The sequence below is a fragment of the Stomoxys calcitrans genome, chromosome 3, assembly GCF_963082655.1.
Source record: "Stomoxys calcitrans chromosome 3, idStoCalc2.1, whole genome shotgun sequence".
NCBI lineage: Eukaryota > Metazoa > Arthropoda > Insecta > Diptera > Muscidae > Stomoxys > Stomoxys calcitrans.
The window spans coordinates 299139-313184 of record NC_081554.1 but is presented as its reverse complement, the minus strand read 5'-3'; positions in this window follow the sequence as shown (position 1 = coordinate 313184).

The following is a 14046-nucleotide window of genomic DNA, read 5'->3' as shown; positions in this document are numbered from 1 at the left end:
AAAATCCTAACCTCAAAAAAATCACCCTTTAGCTGTAGGCTTGCCGCGAGCCACGCGTATGACACCCAAATTATTTCGATAAACACGAAGGAGGTTACACTCTGTAAAGTGACAACTGTTTTAGGGAAAAGTTGCTGTTTAATTTTGGCTAATTAAAAAACGACAGCGACATATGCCATAAAATGTGATGTCTAGAAAATAGTCCACAATGATGATTAAATATCTATGAAGTGTGTGAAATCAACCCATTAACTCTCGAACTGCCTTTCATAAGAAATACGAGCAATGATAATGTTTCATATGTACAAATTTAAATACAATTTATATCTCCAAATATTTTACATATATAAGTTACTTTTTTGTATTGCGAGCCCAACAAGCTGATTACTGGCTTAGGTGTATGGCTTGGGACGGATCAATATCTGCAAACCTCTTTTCCACCCAAACTGTATAATTGTACACGCAAAAAAATTTTTTTTTGACATTTTTACGAAAAACTAAATACTTTTATTACAAAGTTTTTCTTTAGTTAGTTTTTCTATAGTTAGAATCTATGTAACGTTTCGCTTCAACATATCAAACGTTAGGCCATTAACGTAGTATTATCTAAAGGTACTAACTTTGTGTGTTGTAAACCCTATAGCAACTTCGCCTACGGTAAAAGTACCTTTCTATTGTGGTAACACCAAAAAGTCTTTGATTGCAAAAGTGTTTCGATAGCCGCAAACGATTATTCGTTTGCCGGACCAAAAATTATTCTCTTGTAGCTGTAGAGTCCACAGTTATGATGGAGCGAGATGTTTATTTAATTTTAAGAGCGAATTAATCGCAATTGCCATGAGTTCCCAAAAGGCGGGCATATAATACAAATAACATTCAGACGCACTCCAAACGACCATGAAAGTATAAGGAAATTAAAAGGTAAGGAATCAGCGCATCAGGCAGCATGAGGATAGGGTAGGGGTAAAGCCGTTACCCTCCCATGGCAGACAAAAGTAATTGCAATCGAGACGACTGTTACCAGCTGAGGCTCTTTGTAAAAATGGGATTTTAAAGTATTTTTGAAGGGCAGAGGGTGAAAGTTGGTGCCTACTAGGATGGCGTTATTTTGATGGGTGGTTGATTTCCTTATACTATTACAGATATGTTCAGGGTGCATACGTGATGTTGTTTCAATTGGCGATGGATAATGGGTTGAGTATAAACCACATAAAGACTGATCTGGTACTGTTGACCAGAAGGACGAATCTTTGTGTTCAGGGAATCAGTCGCGGATGGGGTGAAACTGCTGCTCTCACCAGAGATAGGTGTCTTTACTAGCTATTTCAATGCCAGGACTTTCTTATCGCATTGGCCACAAAGAGAGGCGGACTATTCGGAATTTTTGGGGATAAGAAGTTATATAGGGTTGAGCACTCATTGTGCCACTGCCCCGCAATCACGGGGAAAAGGCACAGGATTATGATGAACACCCTTTTTCTATATGGATTCTCTGCATGCATATAGTTCACTGGCCGTTCTTGGCTACTGTGGTGGCTTGATATATAAGGAGGGAAATTCGATTGGCTCCCATTATGGCTATATGGATGGATCTGTTTTTGGGTGGCACCGCACTGCCTTTAACTTTTGCTGTTGTTTGCGTTTTTTTTTTAACTTTTCTAGGACGAACAAAATGGACCTATATTTATTTTACAGTTATTATGGAAATCTTTCGTTGGGGAACATTTTCAAGAAACAAAATTTTTTACCCACTCACATAATTTCATGAGATCTCTATCTTGTCTGATATGAATTTTAACTACATTTTTATTTTGGAACTACAAATTCCTTTATTTTCACTGTGATTCTCTGCAGTTAGAAGTTGTCTTCATTTTCTATTTAAAATGAACATATATGCATTTAGTTAGAAATTTATCCATACTAACCTTGGGCATCCAATAACCAAAAGGTATGGCTTTAAAGTAGCACCTGCTGGTTTTTACAGCCTACATTCTATTTAGAGACAGAAGCGTACCCCACAGTGACGGGACATCCATTGTCATCGGCATTCCAACACAATGCCAACTGAGCTAATCCCGTGGTCACGCAATAAAATTGTCGTATAGTTCCTTTGTTTCATCAGGAATGGACGTTCTTTATTTTAAATAGATAATTGATAGTCCCTGAATCTGCAAAATTTTTTAGTCCAGCTGTAAGCTATCAATGAAGTCTTGACACCATGAAGCGCCACTTGCAGCTCAAGGAACGTGTAACTTATTCATGATCTGAAAAATAATACAAAAAAATGATTGCAATAGAAATCATGGACGACGCACATCGGAAGAAAATCGAAAAAACTATTAAAAAATATGCCTAGTCAGAACGGGTAAAGATATGTATTTGAAATTTCAAATGGTTTTGTTGGTAATTCATGCTTATGTTGGTAATTCAAACTCTCCCAAAGTATATTTGGATTTATTTCGATGTTATGATGAACAATTACATTAAAAGTCTTCCATGTTGCTCTAATGATTTTTGTCATTGGACGTACCTATGGCGAATCTTTAAAAATTGTCAATTTCCGAGTTTACCATCCGCCCACCACTTTTTATCCATATCTGGTCTATACGCTTAAGTACCCACCCTCTCTATCTCTCTAGTTGGAGAGGCACAAGACAATAATTATTGGTCCGGTAAACGAATAATCGTTTGTGGCTGTCGAAACAAACGATTATTCGTTTTTGGTATTACATCAAAAGAAAGGTACAAGGTAAAGGATTTACAATAAACAATATTAGTTTCATTCAATAGTGCTACGTTTATGGCTACCGTTTGATATGTTGAGGCGAAACGTTACAAAGTTACAATAAAAGAAGAATTTCGTAATAGATGTATTTTGCTTCACGTAAAAATGTCTCAACCGTTTTATTTTTTTGCGTGTAGTTACTAAAACAATAGTGGAAAACACTGCTGCAGCCAATACACACCGCAATACAGTAGCTTTTTGTTAGCACTCTGTCAACTATAGCAGGGTGGAGCTGGGTGGATGTACACAAACCATAGACAAAAGTGCAAATTCGACTAATAGCTGCTAAGGAAAACATGACTTGGAAACAAACATAGTACGTTTTGGAACTATCTGTTTCCAGACAACATATCCAAAAGTCTTGAAGCAATATGTTGGCCTTTTATAGCAATACAAAGTTCAAAAACTTTCATTCAGTATTAATGGACCCGATAGACATTATACATTTTGGAGGGGATTCTCGGTACCCTCGGCAATAATGCTGCAACCAAAACCATGGCTACGGATCCCTTAAGGTATTTGGTGCATTTGGAACACTTGAAAGGTGGCAAATATGGTTTGTTCCAACTAAAATGAATACAGCATTATATAAAACCCTTCTAAACAAGTACAGAATTGTATTTGTTGACAAATTGTGTGGACTTTCCCATAAAACAATGATGCCTCCATGTTGAACTGTTGAAAAATTCATATTTTGGATCAAGAAACGTACCTTTACAATAGCAGTCTGCCATGAATCCCGATTTGAATCACGGTGAAGATTTAGGTTAGGTTAGGTTTAAGTGGCAGTCTGCCATCAGACTCACTTCGACGTTTTAGTCCATTGTGATACCACAGGAACAGAAAAAGGAAGATGCCTTTTAGTTGTCACTGTTGAACAATACAGATCGCTTTTAAAAAGCCCAACAACTTGCAAATGTTCACATCCGCTAAATCAGACAGGTTCTCAATGAAATGAGAACCTAAAGTGGAACTCCTTCTGACTGCTAGTGAGGACACACACACACAGAAGGTGTTCTATAGTCTTATCTTCTTCGATGTTCTCACAGCTTCTGCAAAAGTCTTTGCTGGCAACCTTCAGTCCTTGGGATATCTCTGTGGCCCGGCAATCAGAACAGGTGAATTTTGAACTGTTTAGCCATCTTGTTGAAAGATCTGCGACAGTCGAGGGCGATTTTGTGATCATAATTACGTTCCCCAGGGATTTAATGGAAAGATGGAAAGATATTTATGCCAATCGTCGTTATGACATTATATCTTAGCTTGATACACACTGCAGTGGTCGGGTAACCTTTTCGATATGACCAGTTCTAGATTTTCAGAGTACACCCCAAAGCCCACCTGATCGTCTAGTTTGGAACCATTCGTATAGAACTCTATGTAACTTCTATTACCACGGACATCGTAGTTCCAATCGGACCTATTAGGAATAGTGGTACAGTACTTTTTGTCAAAAAGCGGCTCAGATAGGGTGCTATCCACACTGTCGGGAACATCGGCTATTGCATCAAGGATAACACAGTATCCATAGCCGTCACATGACCAAACAGAAAGCTCCCTTAGCCTCACCGCAGTGGTCGCAGCAATTTGTCTAACCACAATGTCCTGAGGCATTAGATGTAGCATGAAATTCAGCGCATCAGATGGTGTCGTCCTCAGTGCGGTTGTGATACACAAACGGGATCCTGTTAAGTATTGAACAGAAGTTGGACTTTTTAAGCGCCGTCCACCAAACCACAACACCATATAGCGTTATAGGTCTGACAACTGCAGTGTGTACCCAATGCATGACGCGCGCTCTAAACCCCCAACTTTTGCCAATGGTTCTCTTGAAGGTGTATAGGGCAAGAGTTGCCTTTCTTGCCCTTTCCAAAATGTTGGTTTTGAGGTTGAATTTCCTTTCCAGCACAACACTCAGGTATTTTGAGCTTTCTGTAAATGGAACATTCTCTCCTCCAAAGGAGACGGGTGCCACTGAGGTAACTTGGATGCCATAGATGCTCCAAAATGTCCTTATACACAAGGAAAACCCAATATCGTACTAAATATTTAATTTAAAATAAAGAAAGATAACAATATATTATGAAATATAACAAATTTTAGTTATGCACATGTAAATATTTTGTATGAAACAAATATCGAAATTATTATTTATTCTATCACAACAATTTCAAATTCTTTGAAATTTGAAATAAGTAGAGAAATAAAAACAAAAATAAAAAAATTGTAAAAAAATAATTTTGATTTTTTAGCGCTGTTTTACAGAATGCACATATAATTATTTGTCTGGGGTACGTGTTCTCATATTGCAGCATTTATTTGGAATCTTTAAGCTTTGCAATTGAAACAATGAATTAATAAATAAGTAAAAGCCAGTAATAAATGGTATTTTTTGGGCAAATTTGGTATTCATCACAAATTCTTGCATGAATTTGTAATAAAAGGTCTTGTAGTTTGATTGTAAACAAAATCCTAATGTTTTTCACAAAAAAACATTTACATGTCGAAAATTTCGTTTATGGCTAATGCATTATTTTTTGCGTGTACCTAACACTTGGATATGGTTGTATTGACCGATCTCACGATTTTTCGATTTAAGGTCTTGCGTTCATAAAGGGCGTATTTGTATGCATGGTGGTTGGTTTTCAAAGTTCGACCCGGCTAATTTTAACTTGTTGAACGATTTCAACTCCAGAAGTTTCTCTAGCATTCTTAATCCCTTCTATCCAAAAGTGATTATTTTCTTACCTATTCATTTAAAATTTCAACAATATTAAACAATTTACAACTTTTCCTTAGAAATGTATTTAAGATGTATGACATAAGAACCGTGGGATTTGATGAAAATCTTACAGTAAAAACAGTTAAGCATTGAACATTTTCCCAATACGTCCTTTTGGTTGCAAAATTTGTCTCTTTTCTTTCGTTTGGTGTGTTGTTCTGATGACTTTATATCGTAGTAGGAAACGACACATTTCAATTTATTTGCACAAATGCACTGTGAAATGGTGAAGAAGTCGGACAAAAGTCTAGTCTCTATTTTGGTTACATTGTGCGAATTGACGCATCAAGACGTTCTGGCTCCACTGATTTGTAAATCAGTGCCACCATAACGCTCAGCATTATAAATAGGTTAATGTCTCGCAAAAAGCAGCGAGGAGAAGAAGTTTTCCCCCTGGGCAGCTACAGACTTAAGGGCTGAAGCGATAACAAATGTCCATGAAGAGGAAAGGAGAGAGTCACATTTTTCTCGTTGACATAAATTTCACTTTGTTTGTCTTAAAAACAATGACGATTCATATGAGTCTGAGTCTGAGTGGCGCCAACTTGGTTGGCAATTCCTTATAAATGTCGCCAAGAACTAAACAAAGATCCTGCGAACCACCCCTACAGCAATGGATGAATTAATCCGGCTTTCCCGTATGGTAAGGGGTTGATGTCGTCAAAGGTGACGTCTTATTGTGGTGAAGCGCAGGAAAAAGATGAGATAATAATTTTCGATTTACTCATGGAACTGATTGACATACTTAGATGCTAAAAATGCTGGCTTACTGGGGACGTTTAAAGTGTGTGGATTTTGTAGAATTGACTTTCACGACTCGGAACTCGATACTTCACCTTCGATGTATCTACCACCTATTGCACTCCACTTAACTACATGTTGACCCCATTCAAAAGTTACACACCATATCCCAAATCAAATTGCAACAATAACCGCTACTTATTACTAAAGAATCGTTTTGGTAAGTAAAGTGGACGGGTGAAAGGGCAATTAACGGGAATTAATTGCTTCACGAACTGCATTATCTCAATGTGAAATACTTGGAAAATTCTATCAACCAAAGTAAAGTAAACCAGGATGGCTTGCGTTCCCATGACAAAGTCAACGAGATGTCACACTGTTTGGTCTGAAATGTTGTCTTTGAAAAAAGGAAACGCTTCAGCGCCTTCCTTTAAGATCTGGCTTTCGTTTTCCACAAAACAGTCGATTTATCGGAAGAGGTATTCAATACATTCCGCCCTAATTATTGCCTAAAGACGATGTCAACACGACGCAAATGCTCCATTCATCTCTTTTTTCAAAGACGATGAGCTGCCTTTGTGCCTCGTCTACCTTTCTTCATCAATTTTCGTTGTTGCCATCCATAAGAACGACGAGAAGACTGTCAATGGCAGGAAGATAAAGGATGTTTTGTGCTTCCCTGCGGCGCTTTGCTCCTTTGAATGGGTGCAGGAGTGAAAATAGGTAAAACAAACAAAGGCGAAAAAAGAGATTAACAACAGCTTGAGCTGTAGAAATGCAATTTGAAACCAATTTCGGCGCTGTCCCAGTGTAACAACAATTCGAGCAGCAAAAAGGAAGTCGATTGTAATGTCCTAAGGATACATTATTTCGTTGTTGTTGTTTTTTTTTTGACAAAAAACGCCAACCAGATATTGACATTTACGATTTAATGGACTCATTAGCAGTTACTCCCAGATCCCAGTGCTAACGAGCAGTTTCGGGAGCGAAACTCACCCCAAATTATAGATTGGAAGGATGGCCATCCCATATGCAAAATTTTTCTTTTTTTTTGCAACAATGAAATGAGTTTCTGCAAACATTTGCATACATGTCTGCCTTTGGAGAGGGGTGGATCCGTGCAAATATTTACGAGTTTTTCCTCATTTGCTCCATTGTTGTAATCGGCGATGAGTATGGATGACATTTGCCAACATTAATTCCACATTGACAGCATCCATTGACGCAGAACATTTTTCTAACCAACATTTGGATGCAAAAGTGGGCATGAAAAATTTGCATTTTTTATGGTTTCAAGGACGATGGATATTTGCATATTTAATTATGTTAACGTGCCAAGAACCTTCAAGAACTAGAACAAATTACTAACAAAAAAAAAAAAAAAAACAAAGCCCAATGAAGTTGCAATGATGTTAGGGGCAACAATGGGCCGTTGACTGCATGTGCAGTTCGTTAATGTCCTTTTGGGAATATCATTAATGTTCGTTTAACATTATAGCATTGAGTTTTGTGTAAAAATGCGTTTATTAACCCGAATCATCCTGAAACTTTATGATAAGTTTCCAGTTTAACGATTTTTTATGACTTATATCTTTGGGCATAGAGTATATCAAAAATGGTAAACAATCATTCATTTGAAAGACGCACGCACTTCTCACCTGTCAACAACATGCAAATTTACTTCATAGAGGGAAATATTTGCAATTTTATAGCTTAAAACTTATCAAAATTGCCATAAGACAACGCCAGAGCGATCCGGGTTAAAGCAAGGTGGGAAAATAAAAGCAGAGAACGTCTCTGAAAAATTAAAGTTCAAGTTGTCACGTTAGCTATAGGTTTATAGAGAATAAATAGAAAAATGCGTTAAATGCTTCAAATCCTGGCGTAAACAGTATAAAAATGTTCAGCGGTAGATATCCCCTTGCTAACGCTGGCTAAATTTGTGTGGTATCCTGCCATGTTAGAACTTCTCTACCAAGTGAAGTCGCAATGCAGCGCGCCGTTCGGAATCAGCATAAAAAATGTTACCGATAGTACTGCGATGAAAATATGTGAGCAAAAATGTACCTCCACAAAAACACTCATTGAACTTTAAGAGTTGAAAAGCAATAACATTTGCCAAATTTTGGCGAAAACAGCGTGGTTTTGGTAATATTCGGAGGAGGAGGCTTAAACCACTTTGGAAGTGTTAAGACCACCTCCAGAGGTCTTTTGCAGTCTTACGACTTTCTTATTCGTACTTTTTTATTTTTATTTGTAGAACAGAGCAACACGTTTTACAAATTATAGCTTAGTACTTGCGATAATATGTAATTTAAATATTAGAAGTTATATCTGATAAGATTGTGATTAAGACAAACACATTGTAACATATAAAATAAAGACGGCAAATTTTAGAATTTGAAATTATTAAATCTAAACAAGTAAAAGCTTCCGGCCGTGCCACATCTTATATACCCTCCACCACGGATCCCATATGTCAAGACAGATGGACAACAATAAGATTTAGTTTGCTTTCCCTACACCCAAAAAAATAATTAGCCATAACCGAAATTTTCGAAAGGTAAACTTCTTTTGTGACAAACATTGGGATTTTGTTTGCGATAAAAATACATCTTTTATGATAAATTCATGAAAAAAATTGTGCAAAATGCAAATTTTGCCCATGAACATTCCACTAAGGAATAGGGGCAAACTTCTCACATATCAATGAGTGCAGTCCGATGCAAGTTTAAGCTCAATGATGAGGGGTAATCGAGAGGTTTAAGTTTAAGCTCAATGATGAGGGGCCTCCTTTTTATAGCCGAGTCTGAACGGCGTGCCGCAGTGCGACACCTTATTGGAGAGAGGTTTTACATGGTATAGTACCTCACAATTTTTGTCAGCATTAGGAGGGGAAAACCACCTCTTAAATTTTTTTCTGATGGTCTCGTTAGGATTTGAACCCAGGAGTTTAGCGTCATAGGCGGACATGCTAACCTCTGCGCTACAAATAGAAAAACAAAAACCCTTTTTTAAAGTCTAGTACTGACTTAATTCACAGCGAAAATGTCTATTAAATTATTGCTTAATCCGACGGACCCTTTTCTTTTTCAGAACCCAAACAACAACACACAACAATAAGGACGACAGTATTGAAGCAGAGTTGATTCGGTGTATACGTGAATATTTATTTACATTTGCAATTAAAATTGTGCGAAATTTATCCTGATGCAGCTACATGTCGCAACTATTTTGCTCATAGAACTCAGTACCACAAATTTTTAATGTTAAATTCATACATTCCTCTCGATTACCTTTCATTTGAGTCCCGTATTGTCCCGATCGGTCCACTATTATTTTTGGTTAGTGCCTTCGGGGTAGGGGGAGGGTCCGCCCCTTATGATATCAACAAATTCTATGTCCTATTGCTCATTCCATACCATATTCGTAACCTACTCCCTAATACCTTTCAAGATAATCGGTTCACCCGTTTTCGAGTTTATTCGGAACAAACAAACACGCCTTAAGGCTTATATAATAGATAATTGCAAATAAAGCTCTCTGTTTTATTTCTTGTGCTTCTTTACTACTGCTTTAGAATGGATATTGTTTATAGCGCAAAATAGTATCAAACAATGTACACTTCCTTCCAATACTGGCTGGCAAATAGAAATACAAAATAAAAAAGGGTCTTTTGAGCGTACTACTTTCTACGCTAACGTGCTCAAAACCATTGCAAAACATTTTGGCTTAAAAGAATTTTTGAATTTACCTGTGAAAGAGCCACGGAGATCAGAGCCATATTGGAGGTCTTAGCAAAAGTTATTGCGCAAAATTTTGAGCCAAAATCGGTAAGAATTGCGCATTTTAGGAGCTAAAGAAGTCATATCGACGGGACGGAACAGGATTTTCGGCAGGAAGTAAGATTTGGTGATAATGTGTCTAACTTCCTGCAGCATAAAGTATTGGTAATGCATAGAGCCCTTAAAATCCCAGCAAAATTGTTGCTTCCAAAGATGTAGAAAACATATAGTTTTTAGAGATCTGGATGCACACCAAACCGGCCCCAAATGTTGTTATTTTAACATAGGGTTGTCGCCTAAAAATGCAACATTTTTCTACCTCATTTTCAGTGAATTTTATTTGATTTTTTCTTGTTGCGTTTGTTTAATATTCTTAATGTTTACAAAATGAAACTTAAATAAGGTCTTGGGAATCAATACGAAAATCGCAACGTAAAATCGGCAAAGAAAAAATTGACCATTGAAACTATAACAGGAAAGCGACCAAAAATTCTTCAATCGTATTTAAAGCACCTAGCTCAAATTATCAAAAATGGCTGGAACAAACAACCCACAATATGTCACAATATTTCGAGGTTAAACTACAAGAAATGCAATTCACTCATTAATTCCCCAGTTTATATTCCACTGAAGCATTTAAACTTGGCATATGTTATGTTTTTCTACATTACTTCCCGAGATGGAGGAATAGAAAAATCATGCACTTGTTGTAGTACCCTGTACACAGAAAAAATATTGACTTAAATATTTTCCAATTAAACACGGTATTCATTAGTTAACACTTGTAACAAAGTGATAAGTTGCTCTGATATTTTTTGAAATTGAAATACTATTTTGCATTTAATCATGACATGTGATTGGGAAAAAGTCGCATGTTTAACAAATTTTTAATTGCACGAATTCAAATGCTATGTAATAGTCAGGTATGTAGACAGAATTTTATTTTGGGGGGTGGAAGGGGGGAAGTTCTAGCTCGAGTTAGGAAAAAGGTAGCATTAATGAATTCCGATTGGCGTAAAGTAGACTACTGAAACCAGTTACAACATTTTTCCCGTCATTTGATGGTTTCTGCAAAAAAAAGAAAAATGATGGCAATAGTCCTACTTCTGTTGACAGCAGGTTCTATATTATGCCAATTCATTAATTCAGTTTTCTTCGCTAAATGGTCATACAATATTAAGAAAACTTTTTTTTTTGTTATAGAGGCTTAGGAAATAAAAGATTTTTTTTTTTAAAATTTTTAAAATTACAAATAATGCTACGACAATATTAATTCTCTAAATTATGAATATACTAAGCATATGCCCGGTCGCTTCGCTGCCCCCGATGGTACACTCAATATGAAGATGTAACTGTATCGCAATTTTAATAGTGTTAGCCTTATCCGTAAAGAAAGAACATTTTGAAAGTTTTTGTGCCTAAATGTATACGAATTAAAAAGAAAACCTCTAGTCGACCGATAAATACTGTAAAGGTGCAACTGTATCTCAATTTCGTGATAGTTAGTTCAATCCGAAATAAAACACCATTTTGTACGTTTTTGTACCCAAATGTAAAAATTTCAAAACAATCTTCTAGTCATCCGTTACATACTGCCAAGATGTACCTGTATCTCTAATGTCTCATTGTACGTTTTAGTACCAAAATGAACGAAAGTCAAAAAAATCTTCTAGTCTCTCGGTACATAATGCCTAGATGTAAGCGTATTCCAAATTTCAGAGCTGTAGTTCAATCCGTAAAGAAGGTGTCTTATTGTACGCTTTAGTACCAAAATGCGAATATCAACAAAAACTTCTAGCCGTCCGGTAGATACTGCCAAGATATGCCTGTATCCCAAATTTCAGATCTGTAGCTCAATCTATAAAGAAAGTACTAAATAGTACCAATTAAAGCACTTAAATATTTTTTATTCCACTCCTTGTACGATTTCTACATTTCATATTTGGTAGAACTTGTCATATATTTGTCAAGACATCGATCAATTTTAGCATTTTTTAATTTTACCCTTATTCGTTCACTGTAAAAGTAAATGAGCTATTTCGTATATGATTCGTAAAAAATTACTTAGTCAGCCAACATATGTTTTTTTAGTAGAATCTACATGTTAGTTTTCAGAGCTCTAGTTTAATTCGTAAAGAAAGTATGAAATGGTACCAAATACGGCACTAAAAGTAATTTTCTTCCGTTTCCGTTACCCCCTTTATTTCGTAACAACAATCATTTAAGCCAAATTTCGAAGTTCTGGCCCTACCCGTTCGCCGGTTTAGGTTCTACCCTTTCAGCTATTTAGTACCATTTTTGGTACTTTTTTTCTAAATGTCCAAAAACTCTTTTGGCATCCCAATTTAAGATGCTATAATATACCTAAATTCCAAAATTTAAAACTCTAGCTCAATTAACAAACAAGGCACCAAAAAGTACCAATTGCGGTACCCAAAACCATAATTCTAGCCCCATCCATTCGCGCTGGGTAAAAATTCACCATTTCGTAGTTTCGTACCACGTCTTATCGAGCGCCTACGACAAAAACCCACATTCGTGCCAAATTTCATGACTCTAGCTTTAGCCGTTTGGGCTGGGCGTTGATCAGTCAGTCAGCCAATCACGCGTTTCTTTTATATATATAGAGATAAAATTGCATCAAAATCGGACAACGGAATCGAGGGTCAGGCGTAATGGGTAAAAATGTTGTCTTTAAAAATATTTATTCAAATTTTTCTACAGAAAAAAGTTTAAACTTTATGCTTTATGGACAGATATGCATGAAGTTTTGTCATAAAAGAATATTACGCTAAAATTTTGTCCCTAGAAAAATATCATTTTTACATTGAAATTATATTTTTACTAAGTGTTTTATTACAATTTTGACCTGAAGAAAAATAATTTTAAGGCGGCGCTGGCCTCAGCAAAATGTTGTCTTTGTAGAATATTATATATATAAAATGTTGTCATCATAAAAAATTTTAATAAAATTTTGGTTTAGAATAAATTTAACTTTTTTCTTTAGATAAATCACGTCCACTACACTACTGAATGCCAAAAACTAAATTTCTCGTTCTCTCCCACACAATCGAATTTTCATTTTGTGCATTTCTTGACGTATTTCAAGAAAACACATGTTTTGGCCAAAATATATTTGGCAATAAAAACTCTCGAAAGTTGAAAATATGTATTTACGACTGCAGAAAACTCAAATTAGGCTTCTTTATATTGACTGGCAGAAACATAACAACCTAACTGCATCCCTTCGTGTCGATCAATAATTCGAGTATTCATTACGATGTATTTCAAAATAAAAATGATTTCTTTATTTTACCTACTCTTTACAGAGCCGGCGTGTGTGAGGAGGAGACAAGGAAGAAAATACGTATGGGAGCGACGAATTTCATCTACCTGTACACACTGTCTCTTTAATTAATTTGGTTTAAAGCTTTTTCAAAGAAGATATTATTGACTGCAGTAAAACAAAGGGCAATCACGGTTGTTATGGGTATATTTTGTTGTATCTTTAAGAACCTTTCCTTTTGCAAAAACTTTAGTTTTTAATAAAAGAGACAAATATTTTAATGCAATGCAAATATTTAATTTTCTATACAATTAATCGTCTGAAGCAAAAAAAAATATTTATGGAAAATGTCAATTATTCACTTTAATTAAGTCAGTTAAATATTTTTTGAAGCAATACAAGATTTTGAATAAATTTGGTTTATTGAATAGATAAACGCTGTAATTGAATTATCCAGATTTTTATAAATAGAAATAGAAAAAATGGTTTAATACTGATTTAGTACTGTTCGTAGGACCGATTTCAGCAACATTTTTAATTGAATACACAAATTTATTAATTAAACCGAGATTTTCATTTTGTCTCTGTACTGTGAAATCAATACTTCAATTGCACCTTAAATTTTGATTTGTATCTTTAGGTGCAATTTTGTACAAATGTTAGTAAA